Source organism: Dermacentor silvarum, chromosome 9, assembly GCF_013339745.2.
Source record: "Dermacentor silvarum isolate Dsil-2018 chromosome 9, BIME_Dsil_1.4, whole genome shotgun sequence".
Classification (NCBI taxonomy): Eukaryota; Metazoa; Arthropoda; class Arachnida; order Ixodida; family Ixodidae; genus Dermacentor; species Dermacentor silvarum.
In genome coordinates, this window is record NC_051162.1 from 24,216,593 (window position 1) to 24,241,782 (window position 25,190).

Consider the following 25,190-nt stretch of genomic DNA (forward strand, 5'->3'; position numbering starts at 1 on the left):
CGGAACATAAATTCTTAGGCATAATTCTTGACACAAAGCTGACATTCATACCACACCTAAAATATCTAAAAAACAAGCGCATGAAAACAATGAATATTTTAAAAGTGTTGTCACACACTACATGGGGTAGCGACAAAAAATGTCTCTTAAACGTGTATAAAAGCCTCATACGAACACGCCTAGACTACGGGGCCATAATTTATCAGTCAGCCACCCCAACCGCGTTGAAGATGCTGGACCCCATCCACCATCTAGGTATTCGCTTGTCTACAGGTGCCTTTAGGACAAGCCCTGTAGAAAGCCTTTACGTGGAATCCAATGAGTGGTCCCTCCACTTGCAGAGGACCTACACAGCTTTCATATATTTCCTTAGAGTGAACGCAAACAGTGAACATCCTTCATATTCCACCGTAAATGATTTGTCCAGCTCCCACCTCTTTCATAACCGCCCTGCAGTAAGAGAGCCCTTCTCGTTGCGTGTGAGAAGTCTGGCTGAGGAAATGGATGTCCCACTTTTTGAACATCGTCTAATGACACCCACTATACAGGTCGCACCGTGGCAGTGGCAGATTGTAGAGTGTGATTTGTCCTTTTTACATGTTACGAAGCACGCCCCCGTTGCACACATTCGAATGCACTTCCTTGAACTGCAGCATAAATACTCCTGTCCGGAATTTTACACCGATGCATCAAAGTCTCATGCTGGCGTCTCTTATGCAGCGGTTGGCCCATCATTTTCAGATGCCGACGCCCTGCACCCACAAACGAGCATTTTTACAGCAGAGGCTTATGCAATACTGTCGGCTCTTAAACATATCAAGGACTCGAAAATACCCAAAGCAATCATCTACACAGACTCGCTGAGCGTAGTAAAAGCTTTAAAATCTCTTAAAAGGCACAAAAATCCCATAATAATATCGCTTTATTCATTCATATGTAGTATTTATGCATCTGGGCAGCATGTTGTGGTGTGCTGGGTGCCAGGACACCGAGACATCGAGGGAAATGTACTGGCAGACCAGCTTGCCACATCCGTCGAGGCAAAAGCTGGCAACACATCTATGCCCGTCCCTGTTCATGATATGAAGCCATATCTACGCAAGAGACTTCGAGTCCATTGGCAGCGTTTGTGGGACGGCCAGACTCATAACAAGCTCCATTTAATTAAGCCCCATTTAGGAAACTGGCCATCGACCACGAAATCTAGAAGAAATGATGTCCTATTCTGTAGGCTCAGAATAGGACACACTTACAGCACGCATAATTACCTGCTGTCTGGAGGCGAACCCCCAACCTGTACTAGATGCGGGGAAGCACTTACTGTACTTCACATCCTAGTACAGTGTCCATTAATAGAACCTGAAAGAAAGAAACACTTTGTTCAAGCCTATAGAGAGAACATACCCCTTCACCCAGCGTTGTTTTTAGCTAATGACCCGGTATTTCAGCACGACTCAGTTTTAGCCTTTTTAAACGACATCGACATTTTGCAAGTTCTTCGCCCGAGAGATTCGTAGCAGCGTCCTCTTTCAGAGGACGCTGCTGCGACAGCATTTTGAAATGCACTCTCCTCCAGGCTCTTGCTTCTAAGGGTCCCTGTGAGGCAGTAGTGCCTTGTATCGCTCACAGATTTTTTTATACCATATTCATTGCGCCCTATCACATCATTGTCATGATCTTATTAATTTTGTATTTTACGCACCTTTAGTGCGCAGAATTTTAGGCCCCTTTACAGCCACCCTACACCTACCCACTGTCATTGATCATACCATTGCTCACTCGGTACACCACGTCTTGGCGCTCTTTGGCCATAGCTGGCCCTTGCGCCAGAAAACAACATATATGATCATCATTGCACAGCAGCTCAAATAAGCCATAATTAGTGCAATAGCAGGCTTAGGATGTTGCTAGAAAATTGTGTCGCATAAGGATGACCTGCATCGGAAGGCACGTTTCTTGCTCATTGTAGCATTATTTCGTCTCTATGTTCCTTTCAATGGTATTCACTGTGCACGCATACTAAAGAGATAAGGAACAGGCAGATGGGGCATCCACAGCACACGCATACCAAGGAAGTCACGGTCAGACAGTGCGATAGAGCACAGCACGCTTTCACTCTCTGTCTGTCGCTTATTTCCCTCACACGTGTTCATTGTGAGCACTACCAAAATGAATTCTTACCGACTTGCCTAAGCTTCAACTCTTGTGCTTGCTGTTTTTTGTCTACAAAATGCCCATAAGCAAGTCATAGTGGTGGTGATTTTCGCATGTATGGAAAAGGCTTATTCAATTCCAGAACAGCTTCATTTGTTCTAGACATATTGTAAAGAACTTGCCAGTGTTTATTTTAAAGGCTGAATTGGATAGGAAACTATTGTGATATTCTTAATGGCACCCTTTTGCATTAAGTTTGTGCAGATGCTTGAAGCTTGTACTATGTTGATGAAAATAGGGTTGAAGCTATAGAAGCATGTTTGTCAAAATGTAGTGAATGCTTCCCGGTAGAAATCCGGAGTTGTGCTTCTTGGGACACTTATTGGTTAGCCTTATCGGGTAATACGATAAGCCTTATCGATGCTATAATGTTGCAGGGTCTGCAGGATGGCCAGCGTTAGAAAAAATTTAACATCATTGTAAGAATACATGTTCTGCAATAATAATAAGATTGCCCCCCCCCCCAAGTGACAACGCTTGCTTACACTATATCTGGGATAAACCAGGTTTACTCAGCCAGACAGCCATCTGTGCATGAGGGGGAGGGGGGCGGCAAAAAGGGGCTTTCGAGTAATCTTCAAGTAGATGGCTCATAGATCAGATCTTCCTTACTGTGCATGCTATGTTGTTCAAAGTCAACTTAGCTATGGGTACAATGTCGGCATTTTATTACTGTTTATGCCTAATAAAGGTTGCTTTGTTCACAGTGTCACTTTCTATGTTGTTTCTCTTATGGCACTAAGCTCACTTGTTTTAATGCTGCTATAGGTATGTCTGGGCCTGGAGATGAAGTGTAAGATCGGTGCCAATCTTCACATCCGAGTTCCCACGACAGTCAAGCACCACTGTGATTTGCTTCATTGGCAAGGTAATATAATATGGTGAGCTCACACCTCAATATTGGTATTGAAAAATATGTTAAGTAAAAAACACAAGAGTTGGCCTTTATGACAGATACACTCATGTTCTTTTGTTAAAGAGCTCTTTTAGCACTGTTCTTTATGGGCATGTTTTCAAAGGATGCTTTTACTCCTTTATTGCAAACTGCCATGGAGCTAGTTTGTGTTAAACTAGCAGTCTTTCACCAAGAAAAAGTCCAGTTTTTACTCGCATAGCGATATGGTGCAAAAGACGAAAGGGGTGGAATAGATCAATCTGAATGCATGTTGCTCACACAAATACAAAAAGGGCGCATGGCATAGCTAGCGCGATTTGTTTTACAGTGATGATAAGCAGTCTCAATGCCTAATAATTCTATTGATGGGGAGCTAACACACTGGTTCCCCATCATATGAATACGGAAAGCTTCACATTTCTCTGAAGCGCTCTGGTCCTTATATTTTGCCACAATCAAGTAGTTTTTAAATATTGGTGCACTTGCACAGAAAGCAGTGCAATACTAATGCCAACTGACCCACACATCAAGTTTGCGTGGTCACGCAGCCTGTCATTTATACATTTAGCTTGTTTAGCTGATGTAGCATCTACTGCGCAATAATGGTATGTTATAGGCACTGCACCTGTGTACTCTACATGCATTTTTGCATGATTTTTCTTCACAGGTAGCGATGCATGCTATTATATCTTCGCCTACGCAGGGGCGAAGCCGGCAGGCAGCACACGGTGCTAAGTGCAACACATGTTTATTCGGTCACACAACTCACGATCTAACAACCCCGGAAGAAACAAGGGGCGGTTGTTTATATACATGCTCGAGCCACTATTACACCAAGCATTGACGTCACAAAGTCCAACAGTCCGAGTCCGGGTCACCGCGGATAGCGAAGTGCGTCTGCGTCAGCACCACGATGCACAAACACGATAACACAACACTCCTCTCCCCTCACGAGGTTTTCGTCTCACGGCACGTACCGATCTGGCGGTCGCCTCAACCGGGTAGAACGTCGAAGCTGCGGTGTTGATTGTCCCGAGGGGTCGCCGTTATGGGGACCACTGTCGAGCGTCGGACCGCTGTCGTGTAGAAGGCCCGGAGAAGGCTCGGTAGAAGGCCCTGCCGATTCAACTGCTGGTGACGTCAAGTTCGATGCTGGTGGGTCCTGATCGTTGAGCCGAGTAGGCGTGCTGGTCGAGGTGGGCTCTCTAGTGTCCCTAGAGAGCGGACCCTTGTTTTCCACTCTCGGCCCGTCCAGTACTGTTCCCGCCGCCTTAAGCCAGCTCCGGTTCTCCTGAAATGTACGCAGTCGCAGGTTATCAGCGTGAACGTACCGGTCCTCGTCTCCGACGCGAACAATGTACGTGCATGCGCTGCACCGCTGAGCAATTGTACCCAACAGCCATTTGTCGTCGTCCGACTTTTACCAAAACCTGATCGCCTTCCCTAAAGTCTCTCCATGGCCCTCGTTTCTGGTCTGCGTGGAGCTTCGCCTGCTCTCCCCTTTCGCGCATGCGTTGTTCCATTTCAGGGTGCAGCAGACTCAGCCTGGTTCTTGGCTGCCACGACAAGAAGATATGGGCCGGGGTCTCACCAGTGGTGCTGGACGGGGTGTTGCGATAACTGAAGAGAAATTGGTCTATGCGATGTTGTATGGACTTCTTGTCTCCTTTTCTTTCTTCGTCTAGTATCTGTTTAAACAAGTCCTTCTTGACGGTCTGAACGCACCGTTCGGCGCTACCATTCGAAGCTGGGTGATAGGGAGGAGATTTGGAATGACGAATTCCATTCCTGCTCAGGAATGTTCCGAAGTGCTGCGATGTGAATTGGGGCCCGTTGTCGGTCACGATCTCCTCGGGTAGTCCGTAGGCCGCAAAAACACCTCGCAATTTCTCTACCGTCTTTTCGCTTATTGTTGCTGTCATGACAAACACCTCAACCCACTTCGAATGAGCGTCCATTAAGACCAAAAAGAAATGCTGGTCCCTTTGCGCAAAATCTAGATGATCTCGCTGCCATCTACGCGTTGGCCAGCCCCATGACATTAGTGGTACTCTAGCTGCCGCATTCTGTGACAACTGACAAGTGATGCACTCTTTCACCGCTTGCTCTATGTCTAGCGTTAAGCGAGGCCACCAGACATGACTCCTTGACAGCATTTTCATTCGAGTCATCCCTGGATGACCTTCGTGCAGCATTTCTAGAACCTTGTGTCGCAACGAAGTGGGTATAACCACGCGATTGCCCCATGTTACGCACTCTTGGTCTACCGACAGTTCGTTACGGCGAACGAAGTATGGTGAAAGATCGTCGTCCGACACATGCGCAGGCCACCCGTTCTGCGTAAAAAACAACACTTTGGACAGCAATAGATCTTTACGCGTTTCCGATCTGATTTCCCTTGCAGACAATGGAGCCTCGTCTAGCACCGAAAAGAAATAAACACCCTCTGACTCCTCTGCTTTGTCTCGGAGCGGTAGCCGTGAAAGGGCATCGGCATTTTGGATTTCGCTTGCCTTTCGGTAGACCCATCGGTAGTCATACGCTGCAAGGATTAAGGCCCACCGCTGTATCCGTGCTGCTGCCATTGTAGGGATTGGCTTGCCATGCCCGAAAATTCCAACCAGGGGTTGGTGATCTGAAATTTGTGGAACTTCTTTAGACCGAAAATCACTGCAAGAGCCTCTTTCTCCAGGTGGGCGTAGCCCTGCTCTGCCTGACTTAGTGTCCTCGATGCGAACGCTATCGGCCTTTCGACCCCCGCGATCTTATGGAATAAGATCGCCCCTAGTCCATATGCCGAGGCGTCGCATACCATACCCAGTTCCTGATCCGGATTGTAGTATGTTAGTACTCTGGGATGCATAAGCCAATCCTTAGATCTGTTAAAGGTATCCGCCACCCTGTCCGTCCATTTCCACTTAACATTTTCGCCCAACAACTCGTACAATGGTTTCAGCTCTGCTGATATGTTCGGAATGAATTTGGCATAAAAATTGAGCATGCCCAAATATGCTCGAAGCTCCTGTTTGTTCTTGGGTGTCGGCGCGTCTTTGATAGCGCGCACCTTATCATCGGATGGCCGAATGCCATTTGCGTCCAGCACGTGACCCAGATACGCCACCGATGTTTGGAAAAACTTGCACTTTTCTTTGCGCAGTTTAATGCCTCGTTCCTTGAACCTTGTCAGCACGCTTTCCACCTTTTTCCAACTCTCCTCAAAACTTTCCCCGGCAATCAACACATCATCCAGGTAGCAGGCGACTCTATCTAGGCCTCCTAGAACATCGTCCATGACTGCCTGAAATATCGAGGGTGCACTGGTTATCCCATACGGTAGGCGCGTAAACTTAAACAGCCCCATGTGCGTATTTATCGTGAGCAAAGACTGCGAGTCAGGGTGCAACTGCAGCTGCTGATACGCGGTTGAAAGGTCCAGCACAGTGAAATATTTGCACCCATGCAAGGCTACAAACAAATCTTCCATGACTGGCAGCGGATAATGATCGGTGCGCAAGCAGGGATTCACCGTCATTCTGTAGTCTCCGCAAATCCTGACCGTTTTGTCTCCTTTTGGAACCACCACCAGCGGCGTGGCCCAGTCGCTTTTTAGGACGGGAACAATCACCCCTGCGTTCTTCCAGGCCCTCAATTGTTGGGAAACGGGATCTCGGAGTGCGAAGGGCACCGGTCGAGGTTTACAAAAGACCGGTGTTGTGCCATCCTTCAGCAACAAGCTTACTTGACAATCCGTTATCTGTCCGAGCTCTGGTTCAAACACTTCCGAGAACCTTTCAAGCAAGCTAGCTACTCGATCGATCGCCACCCTAGCCACACTCAACCAATCCAATTTAAGAGATTCCAACCAGTCTCGCCCTAGCAACGCAGTCTCACTCTTTTGCAACGTACGGACAACGATCAGAGGCAGTGTCGCTGTCTGGTTGTTGTGCTCTACCAGCATCATCAGCTTGCCCAGAACCGCTAACGGCGTTCCCCCATAAGCTTTTAGCTTTATGCTACACGGCAACAACGGTCGCCCGGCCCAGTGTCGCTGATAGAGAGTCTCGGGGACGATAGAAACAGACGCGCCCGTATCTATCTGCATCGGCACATTACGACCCCCGACCCGTACGTTTACAGTATAGTTTCGGACACTCTCGTTACACGAAAATACATTCTGCAGCAAAAGATTGTCCTCACCACTACTGTCCTCCGCATAGTGCGCTGTGCTGCCGGACGACCGGCACACTCTTGCCAAGTGGCCCACTCGTTTGCAGGCGCGGCAGCGGTATTTCCTGAACGGGCACCTTTCGTCGGTGTGGGAGGTGGCTCCGCAGCGGTAACAAGCCCAACCGGTTGTTTCTTTCGCTGCTCTGGTTTCCATGTAGTCTCCCCGCGGCTGTCCCGACCTTGAACTCAGAGTTTGTCGTTGTACGGCGTGGACACCCAGTTCTTGCCCCTCCGGCTGGAATTTCTTCGTCTCGTAACGGGCTAGTTCAATACTTCGAGCTAGTTCGCACGCCTCTGCAAACGTCAGTGTGGCCCTCTTCATAAAGCTCTGCTTGCGTTATCTCGTCTTTCAGCCCGGCAACGAAACGGTCCCGCAAAGCTTCATCCAAAAATGCCCCGAAATTGCAGGAGGCAGCCAGACTCTTCAATTCCAACGCAAAGCCCGCCACCGGTTCTGTGTCCTGCTGAATCCGGCGGTTGAATCGGAAACGTTCCGCTATAACCATGGGTTCCGGAGCATAATGCTTCTTGAGGGCTTGAATTAGTTGCGCATATTCTTTCTCCTCGGGCTTCGTTGGAGCTAGTAGATTTTTAAGCGTGCGATAGGTTTTCTTCCCAATAGCGGTAATCAACACCGAAACTTTGAGGTCGTCGCTCACCTGGGTCGCCCGAAGGAAGTGCTCGAACCGATCGATGTACGATTCGAAATCCTCGTCTCCGTCCTCGAGGAAGGGTTCGAACTTGCCAGCCGCTGCCATGTTGAAGTCTTCCGCTCCCAAAAGTGCCTGGCATCTGTCGGCCGTGCGGATTCACACGCATCCCATCCTCGTCGCCACTATTATATCTTCGCCTACGCAGGGGCGAAGCCGGCAGGCAGCACACGGTGCTAAGTGCAACACATGTTTATTCGGTCACACAACTAACGATCTAACAACCCCGGAAGAAACAAGGGGCGGTTGTTTATATACATGCTCGAGCCACTATCACACCAAGCATTGACGTCACAAAGCCCAACAGTCCGAGTCCGGGTCACCGCGGATAGCGAAGTGCGTCTGCGTCAGCACCACGATGCACAAACACGATAACACAACACATGCCTTTTCATTATTTATGTGCCTACACAACAAACCAAGCTTGTTCTGGGCCGAAAAAGAATTCTAGGAAAAGCGTACGTGTGGAAACTTCTCTCCGCACGAAACAAGCTTGGCTCGTTGGGTTGGGTTAAATGGTCCAATGGGTTTTGAAGCCCATACGGGTTCCTTGCTCACACTAAGGCACATAAGCTTGTAGGCTGTGCTTCTGTAATTTGCAGAGCTCACTGACAGTGCAGGTGCGGGCCTCATCTTCGCAAGGAAGCTGACTGACGGCACCTTCCACGGAGCAGATGACTCGGGTTGAGTGAGGCACCAGTGTTGGTGTTTGTTCCCTTGTGCAAAACAGCAGCTTTAGGTTCATTGTAGTTGTAGGATGACAAGTTACACATAACTTTCATGGTTTGAGTGGGCGCATTTTTCTTGGGGCATCAAGCTTTTTTTGCAACTGTCTGCATGAGTGCTTCAGTAGCATTGGCGTGAAGTTGGCATAGAGTTGTGCATTCAAGAACTTCTCAACAATGACCTGTTGTAGCTAGCGCTGTGAAGATTGCATCGTCTACCAAGCCTTTGGTTTTCTGTTGGTGTACTTGTAATCGTGCTGTCAGTAATTTCTCGGCTTGCCGAATTATCTTGACGCCCCACACTGACGCTATCGATGTCTTCAAGTGCAGACTTTTGGAAAAGGTTCTTCGCTTTGCAAATGTGGTTGTATGAAAGGTGGCACTTACAGGTGCCTATTCCAGACATTATTTAAACAAGCCAGCGAATCTTGGTTACGTCTTGCCCATACTGTACAGCAGTTAGTCAAGGGTTGAGAAAATTGCTCTCAGTGGTAGCATGCTGGCAGTAACTTGGTCACTGACCACATCTTCATCGTCATGTTACCTGACTATAATTTTTGTTGAAGCTTTGGCAAAATTTCCTACAGAAGTTATGGATAACACATTTTAGCCAAGGCATATTGGTTCGTCTTACGCGTGTCCAGATAAGAAATCTATAAGTACCACCTTTCCTGCAACCAGACTTACAAAGCTAAGAACCTTGTCCCGAAAATCGGCACTTTAAGATATCAGTAGCGTCAGTGTGGAGCCTCCAGATAATTCTGCCAGCTGGGAAGAAATCACTCATAGCAAGAGTTCAAGAATGCCGACAGAAAATGAAGGGCTTCAAAACTGACACATTTGCAAGATGCCAACTAGAGCAGGCTATTCATGTCATCTGGGTCATATAGCTCCATGTCCACTTCACAGCGATGCTAAGGGACCACCTGTGCAAACTGTCGCAAGAAAGCTTGACGTATTAAAACAAGAAAAGCCTGTTTAAACCAAGAAGTTATCTTCAGCTTGTCTTCCTGCAAGCCCACTAAACCTGAAACTGCCATTTTGTGCAAAGGACTGCACTTCAACACTGCAGGATACTTCACGATATCCTGCGAGAGTAACCTGCACCATGGAACATGGCTTCAGTCAGCTCCTTCTGAAGTCAAAGAAAAGGTCCACGTGCGTAGCTGCCATGGTGTAACCCTGGAATCTGTTTCTGCTCCGCAACTTGAGCTTTTTTTTCAGTGACCACAATTTGATTATTATGAAACAATGCATTAACAGGTTCAAACTCAGGGTAATGTTTTTATCTGCATGACTGTGGACAAAAACTGATGAAAGGAGGCGCAATGCGACTATTGAACCTGTCCAGGGGAGAGGGACGTCAAGAAGTTTTAAATCCATTTGCATAGGCTAACAATCGCAAGGCAAACTGCTGCTATTGCGCGAAAAAGTACCATGCACTTCTTACTTCAAGGAATGGTTAGCATTTCTAGCTATATCTTGCGCGCGTCCATCACGCGTCATTTTAGTGCGTTTAAGGGACAATAATAAACGAGACCGGCAGAAGTACTCAGGTGCACCAAGCACCCTCCTGTGCAAGAGTCGTCTAAGGTGATGTTCCCTTCAGGACGACGCACGACCATATTATAGTGTTCTCGTGCAATATAGTTAAAAAGCAGGAGGTGGTACCTTCTCATGCTCATTGTACTTTTTTCAGGGGTCAGAGGAACATTCTGTTCGGATTACCAATGAGATCGTGGCATAGAATGAAGCAGAATTTACTACAAACGCCATTATAACATGTTCCATCAAGCTAGCAACACACTAGCCCATCTAAGTCTCTTAATTATCAGTATGGGATAAACCAGCCAAACACTGTGGATGCTAAAGCCACTATTCCACTACGGTATTTACTTTGCTGGCAGAAAGGTAGCTTCCGAGTAATTTATTAGCTTGACGTGCCCATGCTGCTTTTAAATGTGCATTTTATGCTTGTACTACTTCTGTTGCTTTAATACTATTGTTAATCGAATAATTTATGTCTTTTTGATTATAACACTTGTTTCAGTGGCCCGCTAATTGTGACAGGTCATTCTACCACAGTAATAATGCATGTTCCCTTAGAATCATATCCAAATTGCTTGAAACCAGTTACCTTTGAATGAGATTTGTTAGTATCTCCTATGTTCTGAATGCTTACCCATTCTTATCTGTGTGAAGATACGCAAAACTGCTTTTGCCTTTGTGTGAACCTGTTGCATAAGTGAAAAGAAATTGTTGGCTTTTTTTTACTTTTTCAGGTGCCCTGCAAGCTCTCACCAAAGCAACACATTTTACTGGTATTCTGTCAGAGTACCATTAGAATTTCGAATAAACTATGCTTGTAAGATGGCGACATGCCCCGTCTTAAAATCGGAGCGCTTCAGTATTAATGTTTGAATGGGTGCACATAAAAACATACGTAAAGTATACTTGTCTTTCTTTTACAAGTCCTCTTTACAGTACATTTTTCCAACTTAAAATTACGCTTGCTGTACATTTTTTTGTGCACAAACCATTACATCAACACAACACTGCAGTAAGATGAGTACAAATGATAAAGCATGCAGTACACCTGCAAGAATTACATTTGCATACTTGCAGTACATATGAAAATGAGCTACCGACCTTTTCAGGCTGCATACTCTTATAGGTCATACATGTCAAGCGCACTCATAGGTCACAAAACTCGTTCAAGGCTGATCTCAAATCCATAAGTGCACCAAATAGATTTAAAGAGCGACTTACGTTAAGTGACATCGGACCAGTCTAAAGGAACCTGGCTCAAATAGGGCAAAAATAGGTTCGAACAGGGGTAAACAGGACTGGGTTAAACAGGACAGGACTGAACAGGATCAAACGGGAGTGGGCTAAACGGGTTCAAACGGGGACAAACTCGTCTAGACTAAACAGGTTCAAACAGGGGCAAACGGGTCTGGACTAAACAGGTTCAAACGGGGTCCCGTTCCATAATCCTATTTGATGATACCCGTTTGAAATCAAATAGTCGTATAGTCGTATAATCAAAAAATCGTAAAGTCGCTGTCGCGTCCGAACTGCTCGTTTTGCGTGAGGAATTCGAGGCACTGCTTCCGTTCGCCGCGGCGACGTGATTCGCCTAACGGAGCGAGACCGTGACCGAGAGCGGGATGTAGAGCGCGATCTTAGGATAGAGCGAGAGCGTCTACGGCCAGGTCTTTGTTGAGGTGAGGGCCCCTGTGAGCTGTCCGAGGTGGTAACCAGCGCGGGGAACTCTTCGGTGCTTGAGCTCCAGTGATTCTCTCGGGCGCGAGCGTTATCAAGCTGCTGTCTTCTTACTTGGTAAGGGGGCGGGTTGTTACAGAGTTTCTTCTTGCATTCCTTTCCTGCCGTTTCGTGGTCTCCGCCGCAAATCTTGCACTTCAGGTGACAGTCATGTTCTTCTGTGACCCCATCGCGCCCGCATGTGTAGCAGAACTTGGCCCTTGGCTGAGGACAGATATCCTGTCGGTGTCCGATGGCGCCACAGGTTCTGCTGTATTGGACGGATTTTCGGTAGGGCTTGCATCTGTAGTCACCGCTCTGGTACGTTACGTAATAAGGGACGTGCTGTCCTTCGAAGGTGATAACCGCGGCTGTTGAAGATCCTAGCATGCGTGCGCCGAGAACCGTGTATCTTGAGTCCACTCGAAGGCCGGCAACAATCTCCGCGGGACTTGTACCCGGTTCGAGGCCGTATATCACTCCACGGCACACATCGTCTGGGTGTCGAATATGGGGATTTACTTGATAGACGGTTACGCCGAGTTGTATGGTGTTGATATGCTGCAGTTTGGAAGCTCGTTCCATACTTGCCGTGCTCGCGATGATGATATTCTCTAGTTTCTGCACTTGTATACGGACATTATCGTGGAAGTCTTGCTGAACCAAACCACTGGATCTTCTGATGGCATGTGTCACTGCGATGAGTGTATGTTTCGAGAGGTCAAGTCCTGCTTGAGGGCGGAAGACAATTTTGAAGTCGTCAGTAGGAAAGGGTCGCATCCTCAGAATGCGTTGACGCTGTGGCAGTGGTTGTTGTGCTTGAGGTTTGGGGTCTGGGTTCAGGACTTCTATAGCTCTTTTTTCGGTGGATTCATTGTCTTGTTTGGCTGATCTGCCTTTACGACCAACTTGTAACCACTCGATGTGGGCTTTACCCGTCGTTTTGCCCCTATTGGCGTCGTATGTCCACTATGGTATGGTATAAGAGTTAGCCTCGGTCAACTCCATTCGCGCCGTAGTCGGCTCTTCTTGTAAAGCGTTCGCCATGTGTGTTTCCAGAAAAGCGTGGGCGTTTCGCCTCAGACGCTGGTTCTGTGTTATTTACTCCTACTGTGCGAGCACCGCGGGCCTGCAGGCGAGCCGCTGGTTTCCCGCTCGCGCCACGGTCACAATGTTCACAGCGCACGGTCACAGAATGTTCAGAGCTCGATTATTCGAGTAAAGGTCTACTCACTGCGTCGTGGCTGGCGTCAAACGATGCCTTGCAACTTTAGGAATCCGAGGTTACCAAATTCGCCAAGTGTCCAAGCAATGTTCCACACAATTAGCAATGAGAAAGGTGCAAACTCAGTATACTGTAGTCATGGGCGACTTCAATGCAAAAGTGGGGAAAAAGCACGTTGGTGAGCAAGCAATTGGCAACTATGGCATCGATTCTAGGAATACAAGAAGAGAGATGTTAGTAGAATTCGCGGAAAGGAATAGGCTCCGAATAATGAATACCTTCTTCAGGAAGCGCAGCAACAGGCAAATGGACCTGGAAAAGCCCTAATGGAGAAAAAGAATGAAATAGATTTCATACTCTCTGCCGATCCAAGCATAGTGCAAGATGTAGAAGTGTTAGTTAAGGTAAAGTGCAGTCACCATAGGTTAGTGAGGTCTAGGATTTCTCTCAATTTTAAAAGAAAAAGAGTAAAATTAGTCAAGAGGAAACAGGCCAATCTAGAGGCAGTAAGGGTAAAAGCAGACCAATTCAGGCTGGTGCTCGCAAAAAAATGCAGCTCTAGAACAGGAAGACAAAGACAGCATGAATATAATGAATGAAACGTTAACTAGGTTGATCTTAGAAGCAGCAATTGAAGTGGGAGGTAAGACACCAAGGCAACCAGTAGGTAAGCTCTCCCAAAAACAAAGGACCTCATAAAGAAACGACAAAATATGAAAATGTCCAACTCTAGAGATCAGATAGAATTCGCTGAGCTGTCAAAACTGATCAACAAGAAGTAAGGGATATTCGAAATTATAACGTGGGGAAGATTGAGGAAGCCGTAAAATATGGACGCAGCATTAAATAAGTAAGAAAAAAGCTTGGCATAGGACAAGGCAAGACGTATGCACTGAAAGATAAGCATGGTAATATCATCAGCAATTTCAATGACATAGTAAAAGCAGCGGAAGAATTCGATACTGACCTGTACAGTGCCCAAAACAGCCAAGCTACTTTCATTCGAAATCGTGATGAAGCGGATACACAGGCTCCTTCTGTAACTGGCGATGAAGTTAGAAGGGCCTTGAAAGGCATGACCAGGAGAAAAGCTGCTGGAGAAGATGGAATAATAGTAGACTAAATGAAAGATGGAGGAGATATCATGCTTGAAAAGCTTGCGGCCCTTTATACGCAATGCCTCACAACTTCAAGTGTACCAGAGAGCCGGAGGAACGCCAACATTATACTAACCAATCCATAAGAAGGGAGACGTTAATAAATTGAAGAATTATAGACCCATTAGTTTGCTTTCAGTGTTGCATACAATATTCATCAAGATAATTTCCAATAGAATCAGGGCAACACGACTTCAGCCAACCAAGAGAAGAGGCTGGCTTTCAGGAAGGGATATTCTACGATGGATCATATCCATGTCATCAATCAGGTAATCGAGAAATCTGCGGAGTACAATCAACCTCTCTATATGGCTTTCATAGATTACGAAAAGGCGTTTGATTCGGTAGAGATACCAGCAGTCATAAAGGCATTGCGAAATCGAGGAGTACAGGAGGCATACGTGAATATCTTAGCAAACATCTACAAGAACTCCACAGCTACCTTGGTTTTCCACAAGAAAAGTACAAAGTTACCTATCAAGAAAGGGGTCAGGCAAGGAGACACAATCTCTCCAATGCTATTCACTGTATGCCTAGAAGAAGTATTCAAGCCTTTAGACTGGGAAAGCTTAGGACTGAGGATCAACGGCGAATAGCTCAGCAACCTCCGATTTGCAGATGACATTGTCGTATTCAGCAACAATGGAGACGAATTACAGCAAATGATTGAGGAACTTAACCGAAAAAGTGTAAGAGTGGAGTTCAAGATTAATATGCAGAAGACAAAGATAATGTTCAATAGCCTGGCAAGGGAACAATAATAAAGGATCGCCAGTCATCCTCCAGAGTCTGTAAAGGAGTACGTTTATCTAGGTCAACTACTCACAGGGGACAATGATCACGAGAAAGAAATTTACAGAATAGTAAAATTGCGTTAGAGTGCATACGGCAGTCATTGCCAAATAGTGACTGGGAGCTTACCACTGTCGTTGAAAAGAAAAGTGTACAATCATTGCATTCTACCGGTGCTAACATATGGGGCAGAAACTTGGAGGTTAACAAAGAAGCTCGAGAACAAGTTAAGGACCGCACAAAGAGCAATGGAACGGAAAATCTTAGGACTAACGTTAAGAGACAGAAAGAGAGCGGTGTGGATCAGAGAACAAACGGGGATAGCTGATATTCTAGTTGACATTAAGCGGAAGAAATGGAGCTGGGCAGGCCATGTAATGCGTAGGATGGATAACCGGTTGACCATTAGGGTTAAATAATGGATACCAAGAGAAGCGAAGCGTAGTCGAGGTCGGCAGAAAACCAGGTGGGATGATGAAGTTAGGAAATTTGCAGGCGCAAGTTGGAATACGCTGGCGCAAGACAGGGGTAATTGGAGATCGCAGGGAGAGGCCTTCGTCCTGCAGTGGACATAAAATAGGCTGCTGCTGATGATGATGATGAAAAAATTGTGGCTTTTTTGCACGTTGTCTGAACATTATTTCCGTCCTGAGAGAGTCAATTTACACCTTTTTACTGCCAAAATTTCTTGGAAGCTCTGTAAGAGCTCCCTTGCAACTCACCGTTCAGGACCGTTCTGTCAATGTTTGTGCAGATGCTGAAAAGATGACATGAAAAGATGTTAATTATGCTTCACAGTGCCACAGGGTAGCCAAACCCTTTCATGCCTAACCTGTCATCCATCAGATCTGTAGCACCTTGCTATACGTTAATTATTATTATGCCTCTCTAGTTCATCAGAGCAGTTGCTCATTAGGTGTTATGCTTAGTTATGTAATAGCTCATGTTGCAAACACATAAATACCTTTGAAATATTTAGCTTGGGCATTACATCGTGTGCGTGTTACTCACTTCTGCAGTTTACATGGTCACAATCTTTATTCTCTGTCAACACTCTGCAGCACCATTTGTGGACTGCTGTTGTATTGTGCTGTCTAGTTATAAATTTTTCCCTATATTGCAGTGCGTTCAATATAAATTTTGCTTTCGAATTAGTTTGTCAACACTGTGTATGTAATATAGGGAGCACTTTTTGTATACAAGATGCATATGTGTGTTTTGTTTTCTTAGTTGTTGTTATTATATATTTTGTTCATTTCTTGCTGTAATTGACTGAACTTGAAGTTATTTAATAAATACAACCCACAACAGTGATGGTGAGCTCATATTGGTTCTTTCAACACTGAACCCATCAGAGACGACATAGCCTCGAAGTGTGCCCACTTGACAGTTGCTACATCAGCTGCTCTTGCTCCGCTTCTCATTGAGTCCTTGATTTTATTGCCGTGCTTATTAAATGTGTCCTTGAGGTTCTTAAACGTGTTTTGAGCTACTATTCCGGCAAACATTATTTTTTATACACGCATGCGTGCAGAGGCAGAGCTGTGGTTGAAAATATAGTTATTCTGTAGCGAAGAATACGAACGCTATTGCGGGTTAGGCTCTCCAGCCCTTTCTAGTGGGTCGATCCCTCCTACGCTTTTCTCGAGAAACGCCGCTCGTGCTGAGAGCTCGTACCTTCAAACAACGGACGGCCCAAACGGCTGGTGTCTAATAAACGGCTTTACAAGTGGTGGAGAGTGCTTCTGCCTACAGCGTGAATCCCGGAGCTTTGATCCCGTACCCTACGTTCAACTACGCTGTTCTTGCTCAACGGAAACATGGGTTTCCTGGATATGTCGTCGCTTATGCAAGTCGTACGCTTACGAAAGCTGAGACAAATTACACTGTGACAGAAAAAGAATGCTGAAAAGTTCCGGCCTTATTTATATGGTCGTCCATTTGATGTAGTCACGGACCACCATGCACTCTGCTGGCTGTCGTCCTTGAAGGATCCCTCGGGCCGTCTTGCTCGATGGGCACTTCGCCTGCAGGACTACGATGTCCGGGTGCTGTACCGCAACGGACGCCAGCATTCTGATGCCGACGCCCTCTTGCGCTCTCCCTTGCCTGGCAATGGCTGCTCCTCACTATCCGAGATTATTGTTTCTTCGCTCGACCATAACACCATTGTTTCTGAGCAACACAAAGACCATTGGATTGCCTCCCTTATAGACTTGCTTTCTAGTTCGTCGGCACAACCAAGCACTCGCACGTTGCGTCGCCAAACACGTCATTTCGCCATTCGCGACAACCTGCTTCACCGACGCAATTATAACCCCGACGGGCGCCAGTGGTTGTTAGTGGTACCCCGCAGTCTGCGTTCCGAAGTATGCGCAGGTTTCCATGCTGATCCACAGTGTGCGCACTCCGGAGTTTTCAAGACTTACTACTAGCGCCTTCAACAGCGGTATTACTGGCGCGGGATGTACAGCTACGTTCACAAGTTTGTTCGCTCCTGTCCCGATTGCCAGCGCGGAAATCTTCACCCTGCCTTTCGCCAGCCGGTCTGCAACCTTTACTTTGTCCTACCCGGCCGTTTGGACGTGTCGGCATCGATTTCTATGGGCCCCTTCCCCTGATGTCGGCTGGAAATCGCTGGGCCATTGGGGCCGTCGACCACCTGACACGATACGCCGAAACAGCCGCCCTACCGGCAGCTACAGCGCGCGATGTTGCCTCCTTCCTGCTTCGACGATTCATCCTGCGATATGGGCCACCTCAGGAACTACTCAGTGATCGTGGGCGTATCTTCCTGTCCGAAGTACTTGAAGCCATTCTCAAGGAGTGCCACGTTGTTCATCGCAGAACTGCGGCGTACCACCCCCAAACCAATGGTTTTACAGAACGTTTCAACCGTACGCTCGGGGACATGCTTGCTATGTACATCGCGTTCGACGACATTAATTAGGACGCCATTCTGCCCTTTGTAACTTACGCGTATAACAATTCCACTGAGAGCACCAATGGCTTTTCACCTTTTTCTTACTGTATGGTCGGCACCCGTCGCACACCATCGACACAATTCTACCCTACCCGCCGGATCCATCTGAATATGCGCCCATTTCTGACACGGCAAGACATGCTGAAGAGTGCCGCGATCTCGCACGGGTCTTACACATACAATGACCAAGAGCGGCAGAAGAGCACATGCGGTGACACCACTTCTGCACCCACCTTCCTTCCTGGAGCGCTTGTGCGCTGTCGATTCCTTCCGCTACACCTGGTCTCTCATCCAAACTAGTGCCCAAGTATGAAGGCCCCTACCGTATTGTCGAACGCACATCTGCCGTCAACTACGTGATTGAACCAGTTGAACCTTCTGCAGACATGCGCCGTCGTGGACGCGACACTGCCAACGTCGAGCGCCTCAAGACCTACAATAACCCTGTCATAGTGACCAGCTGTTAGGTCGCCCGACGGCTCCCTCTTCGCTCCTGGGGGTGATTGGCTGCCCAATGGAGTCGCTCCGCATCTTCATTGCCTCGAAGGAAGAGGCCTGAGTTTGCTGCTGAAGGCAACAACTCTTTGTTGCTTCCTACGTACCCGTAAAATATAACAATCTATGCAGAACAAAGAGTGTAAAAATTTCTACATCAAAGGATACAGTGGTAATGACTTTCTCGAATGGCACCGCGCTGCAAATCCAACAAGAAGTGTCACTTTTGGCCAAATCTTACGTTGAAACAGTACTCACCAACACAAGAATCGGAGCTCAGTATATTGTGTATCAACGCAGAAGGCCGCCTGAATGTGGCATGCACAGGTGTGGCGAATAGGTACCGGAAAATGAGAGGCCACCGCCGAGAGGCCTTCTTGCACAATGTGCGCACGATTACTTTTACTCTGCCGTCAGGAAGGGAAATGTCCCCTTGCCATGAGCAGCACCCTGAAAGTCAGCCCGACCAAGAACTGCAAAAATTTATTGATGAACATACAAAACTCAAAGAAACAGTGCAGTGCATAAACAGTGCATAAAGGATTTGACGAAAATGTTTTCTTAGCTAGGAGCGAAGGTGGATCAATTAGCTGCACATGCTGAGCAGGGCTGTTCGAGTATGGCCACAAGAAAACATTTTGGTAATGGAAGCAAAAATAATGACAGAAGAAAGCTCACTGCAGCCGCACATGCTTTCCTTGCAGTTGTGGAGGGTGTACTAAATAGCTACCGGCTCTGCCTTGAATACATTGTTGTTATGCGTACGAGAGATTCCCTGCATGAGATATCGTTTCAGGGCGAAGGGTTTTCTGTGGATATGAACAGCAAGTCTTGGTTTAAAGATACAACCTCGTCTTCTCTTCAAGATCTTTGCCTGAAAGAAAACAGGCTGTGAAAGACGTAATAGCCATCCTAGATGATCACTATGTTAGTGATGGGTGCTGGCAAACGCCGTCAACGTGCCTTCGCAACATTCCTCCCCTTCGTTTGCTTCTGTGGCTTCAGAGATACGGTAGACGCATTAAATGAAATTTTCAGGACCCCAGGTGAAGCAAGAGGAGCTCAGCGTTAGTTTTTGAGTGAGCTCTCTAAAGCTATACGTGGCCTGGCCGCAGAAAGGAACAATACTGTCGAAGCGCTAGGCAATGAAAACGTAGCTGGCAAAGTCGAAGGGGACGGTTGTCGCATCAGTCGAAAAACTTCATGGACAACGCTTTCGCTTCTAATCATTCAGTGGCACAATCGTGTGCAATCGCTCAGGTTGCATCGACTTCTTGCGATTTCTGAAGTGCCGGAAAATTATTGTGCAGTAAGGACTGCATTTGGCGCCCTCACAAGTGAAATAAATAAGGTTGCGAAAGAACATGCCCTGAATATGGACGGCATAAGTATTCCGTTGACGATATGTCCGGCGGTCGATTTAAAGTTCTTTCTTATTGTGCTAGGCATGCAGTCAGCGTCATCTAAGTGCCCCTGTCCTTTCTGTTTTGCAGACGAAAAGGCCAGAACAAACGCGACACTGCCGAGCCCCCATTTGAATACTCCACCGTACTCTAGGCAAACATGTCACAGGATTGCGACAATTTGGTGCATAGAGTTGAAAACAAAGCTGTCTTCGAAATTGAATCCGCTTTTATGCTCCCGGACACACTACATATGAAAATGAGGCTTGTGCATCGCCTTCTTCAGTCACTCAATATGGAGTTTGAGGAGTTCGGCACTTTCACTCGAGTAACAGCTCCTGACAGCTTCTCAGCTTGTGAGAAGCTGTGGCATAAACTTGTCGGTTTGGAAGGACGATCAGCAGGCGGTGACATTCTCGTCTCTGACTGGCGGTGATGTAAAGTCCTGCTAGACAAGTTACCGGCCAAGCTTCACGGTAAGCTGCACCCGAACATTGAAGCCGACGTAATAAAACTGGAACATTGCACGGGATGTTTTTGAACACTTTGCCTGTGCCACGACCAGCACACCCATCAATGACCAAACGCGGCTTTTCCTAGAAATATTTGTAAGTCTGGGATCCACTCAGCGAACGGGGTATGGACCAAGGCGCGCGACGCCGTACAAACACATTTTTGCAAACCATGTTTCTGCGAAGCATGGCCGCTTCCAGAATCATGGCGCCTTTTTAAGTCAAGGTCTGGAAAAGAAGAACGATGTTTTGAAGCACATTCACGACTGCAAAACTAACAAGTAACAAAACCTCAGAAGCCTTGAAGTCTTGTAACCTTGAAATATGCGAGCGTCAGGTTCAGCTTGGACTGAACAAAGTGTCAAAATGTGCAAATGAAAATGGTTTTCAGTTAAACCCCCTCAAAAGCTCTTGTTGACTTTTCTCTAGAAAGGGAGACTTAATACAAGATCCTGGTATTATGGTCCACGGACAACACATACCAATCAACAGTGAACATAAATTTTTAGGCATTATACTCGACTCAAAACTGACCTTCATTCCTTATGTCAAGTATATCAAAGCTAAGTGCCTGAGAACAATCAACATCCTGAAAATACTGTCGCACACAACATGGGTAGCGACACGAAATGCCTCATGAACCTCTACAGGAGCCTTGTACGATCGCGGTTAGACTAAGGCGCCGTAGTGTATCATTCTGCTACCCCCAGCTGTGAAGGTACTGGGCCCTGTGCATCATCTTTGTATCCGCCTCGCCAATAGTGCTTTCAGGACAAGTAGTATTCAAAGCCTCTATGTCGAATCGAACGAATGGCCCCTTGATCTGCAACGGTCATATTCTACTTTTAATTATTTTCTGAAAGTACGTACTCACAAAGACCATCCTTGTTATCCCACCATAAACGATATGGCCTCTGCAACGCTGTTATGTAACAAACCTGCAGCGAGACGGCCATTCTCACTTCGTGTGAGGAGGCTGAGTGAAGAAATGGACGTCCCGCTTCTTGAAAATCGCCAAATGGCTCCTGCTAAGCCGTTACCACCGTGGTTGTGGCTTACCATTGACTGTGACACGTCATTTGTGGAGGTAACGAAGCACGCTCCAGAGGACCACATTCATATACATTTTCTAGAATTACAATTTAAATACTCGTGTTCAGAATATTACACAGATGCGTCTAAATCGCATGCAGGCGTATCATCTGCAGCCGTCGGCCCAACCTATTCGGAGTCCGATGATCTTCACCATCACGAAAGCATCTTTACAGCAGAGGCGTATGCACTATGCTCCGCTGCGAAGCACATCGAGCAGTTAAAGCTACATAAGGCGGTCATATACACATATTAATTAAGCGTCATTAAAACGTTGATGCCGTGCTGCAAACACAAAAATCCGGTAATTGCAGAACTTTTCTCTCTCCTGTGTGCTATTTATGCCTCTGGCCAACATGTAACGGAATGCTGAGTGCCTGGACACAGAGGTATTGAAGGTGACGTGTTAGCCGACCAAATAGCTACTTCCTTAGGTACAAAATCTTACAACATGTCCATAGCTGTTCCAGTTACAGACCTAAAGCCATATTTACAATATTTACGGCACAACCTCAGAACCTACTGGCAACATAACTGAGACGCTGAAATACTTAATACCCTCCACGTGGTTAAGCCAAATATAGGGTGTTGGCCATCACTGACCAATTCAAGACGAAGGGATGTCCTATTCTGCCATCTCAGAATAGGGCGCACCTATGGTGCACATTGTTTTTGTTGACTGGCGGTGAACCTCCAATGTGTAGTAGATGTGGGGACACCCTTAGTGTTCAGCATGTCCTTCTGAAAGGTCGCGAAGCACAAGCTGACAGGAAAAGACACTTCCCTTTAGTATATAGGCAGTGTATACCACTTCACCTGGCACTGTTTCTAGGCAGAGAACCGCTATTTGACAGGAAATCCGTTTCAGCATTCTTAAATGACGTTGATACGTTCAACTTATTCTGCCCAAGAAATTCATAGCACGGCGTCCTGCGAGAGGCCGCTGTTGCGATGTAAATAGCACATGCCTCAGTCCCTTGTACTCAAGAGACTCGGTGAGGCTGTAGTGCTTTTCCACATTTAAATACATGTTATGTTATCACAACCTTGTTACACATGTCATAGTCATAGCATAACCCACTTCAATCACTATCATATTCTTTAATTCCTATATATTTTGAGCAATTTACAGCTCTCAGTTTTAGGCCTCTATACAGCCACGTCACATGGACCATTAGTACATTGAGCACTCATCATTAATGTCTTGGCGCTCGTTGGCCACACTTGGCCCTTGCGCTATCAAATGCCACATATCATCATCAGAACACATGCGTGCAGGGAAAAGGCCCTTCACCATTAGGGTCATGTTCCGGTTTTCCATCAGAACAAATCCCGGCACGACTACAACGTGACCCAGGCCAGGCATCTCTCCCTCAGCTTTGAAACACTTTTTCCCTAATTCAGAGACTCGCCAGGACAAATTGGTCGCATGCTGTGAAGTAAGCTGCTCCCTCTCTGGGGTGTGAGCTGTTCATCATAAGGATGATTTGATGAAACATCCAAAATACCTCAATGTCGTTGTAAATCCTTTCAGAGACCACGAGAAAGAGGGGATCCTTCAAAGCCGAGAACTTCTTTAGGAGTTCATAATCCGGAATTCCGTTTTCTGCCCACACCTTGAAGAAGGTGGCCAAGACTGCCTTTACAACAATGAACATAAAATTGCTATGTCAGCTGTGCTACTGCTCCCTTCAGAATGAATAACAATTCGACAGGGTCCAACTATTTGCATTACAATTGTGTGGTGGTGGTAGGTGAGGAGGGGGGCGGGGGTGGTTGTGGTGGGCGGTGGTTCCCTCCGGAGGTACAACAGCACTTCCGGGGGAAGGGGGGGGGAATGGCCCTTCAAATTGCTATTCATTTTTTATTCAGGTTATAAACTTTTTTTAACAATGGATAGTAATGTTGGTGGCAACAAGACTGCCTTGTAAGTGTCGCAAATTGGATATATAATGCCAAAAATATACGTGGATGTGTGTATTGGGGGGGGGGGGGGGGGGTTACTTGCGGAATGAGGGAGGGGCTGCGGATTTAAATGCAACGTCGCAGCAAGAATTCTATGTACGTGTTGCAAATTGGATATATAATGCCAAAAATATACGTAGATGTGTGTATTGGGAGGGGGGTGGTGCGGATTTAAATTTAGGTGCAAAGCAATGTGGTGGTTGCAGCAAGACAATAGAGAAGCATGATGTATGCGTTGGCATACATAATGCAGAAAAGCGTACGTGATGTGTGTGTGTGTTTTGTCAGTCTTTCCGTTTGCTTGCAGTTCGCAAAATGGGTCGCGAATGTATGAGTAGTATTTTTATGAAGTGACATTAACATTACTTTGTGTTTTCTCGAAGTTTCTGCATCGCCTCATGTCAGTATCACAATATTTTACAATGTGCCAATGGGCGATTGTATACTGTCAGTGTTGTATTGGTTGTATTTTTATAGAGCGAAATAAATATTCCATCGAGAGGTTATCCTAGCATGTTTTGTGGGATGGCACTGTTAGACACAGAACAAACGCTGTAGGACAGCTGCCCTTCCGTATATTCGTAGCTTACAAAATTCTGCTTGCTCTAAGCAGCGCGCGCGTAGAAAAATAAAAAGCGCGCGCCTGAACAATACGAAAAGCCGATCAGCGCAGCCGGGGGGACGCGTGCCAGCAAGGCGTTCAATATACGCGCGCCCAAAGCCGAAACCGGAAGTGATTGATGTCGACCGCTTGGCGCGCTGCAGTCAATTCGACCGCTGGGCCAACTTTAGGAGGCGTTGGCTGGGCTCTATCAACGCCTCCTAAATCTTCAAGGCCAGCGCCCAAAAATTTGACGTCACTTCCTGCCGGCAATCGCCGCCTCGTCCCTGAGCCACCGTGGAAGTATAGCGGGTAGTGTCAACGCCGGCGTTGGTAGCGCTATGTCGGCGGCAGCGATGTAAGCATAGCTGTCGCGGTCAACCCAATCGTTTGCCATCGCGGTTTGTGCGCGTTTTAAAGGCCAAACCCCATATGCGCGAAAATGCACGCGACAGCGACGAGCGACACGACGTAGATCGCCTTCGCGCAATCTGTCGCTTGCAAGGGCAAACCCCATTCACGCGAACTTCACGCGACTGCTTCAGCGAGCGATCTCCATTGTTGCTGGCATGAGGGTGTCTACTCGTACCAAATGTGGCGCGTTGTCAGCGGTATGCAGTGTAAAACAAGATGTTTTGTTGCACAAGAATACATAACATTTTTATCATTGTCTTGCAGTATTTTTTATATGCACGTGCATAAACATTACTTTATTTGCTGGCTGTGTGCACGTGACTCGGGCGTGGAGGAGGAGAGAAGGTCGTGGCAATCGACGAAAACCGCGCGAACTGAGCTGCTGGCTGCTGTGTGCGTGTGTTGTTGGCGACGTCCTGCTCGTTTCCTACGTCGTAGAATGGAACGACAAAGGTAGTTAGCTGCACTGAAGCTGCTGCTCATTCTAAAGAGAAGGCGGGCTTTCTCTAGAAAGTA

General features: G+C 46.8%; 1 pseudogene; it reads right to left on the reverse strand.

Annotated features, from left to right (window-relative positions):
* Nucleotides 1–4,102: 4,102 nt before the first annotated feature.
* Nucleotides 4,103–8,423, reverse strand: LOC125940227 (uncharacterized; annotated as a pseudogene).
* Nucleotides 8,424–25,190: the final 16,767 nt, after the last annotated feature.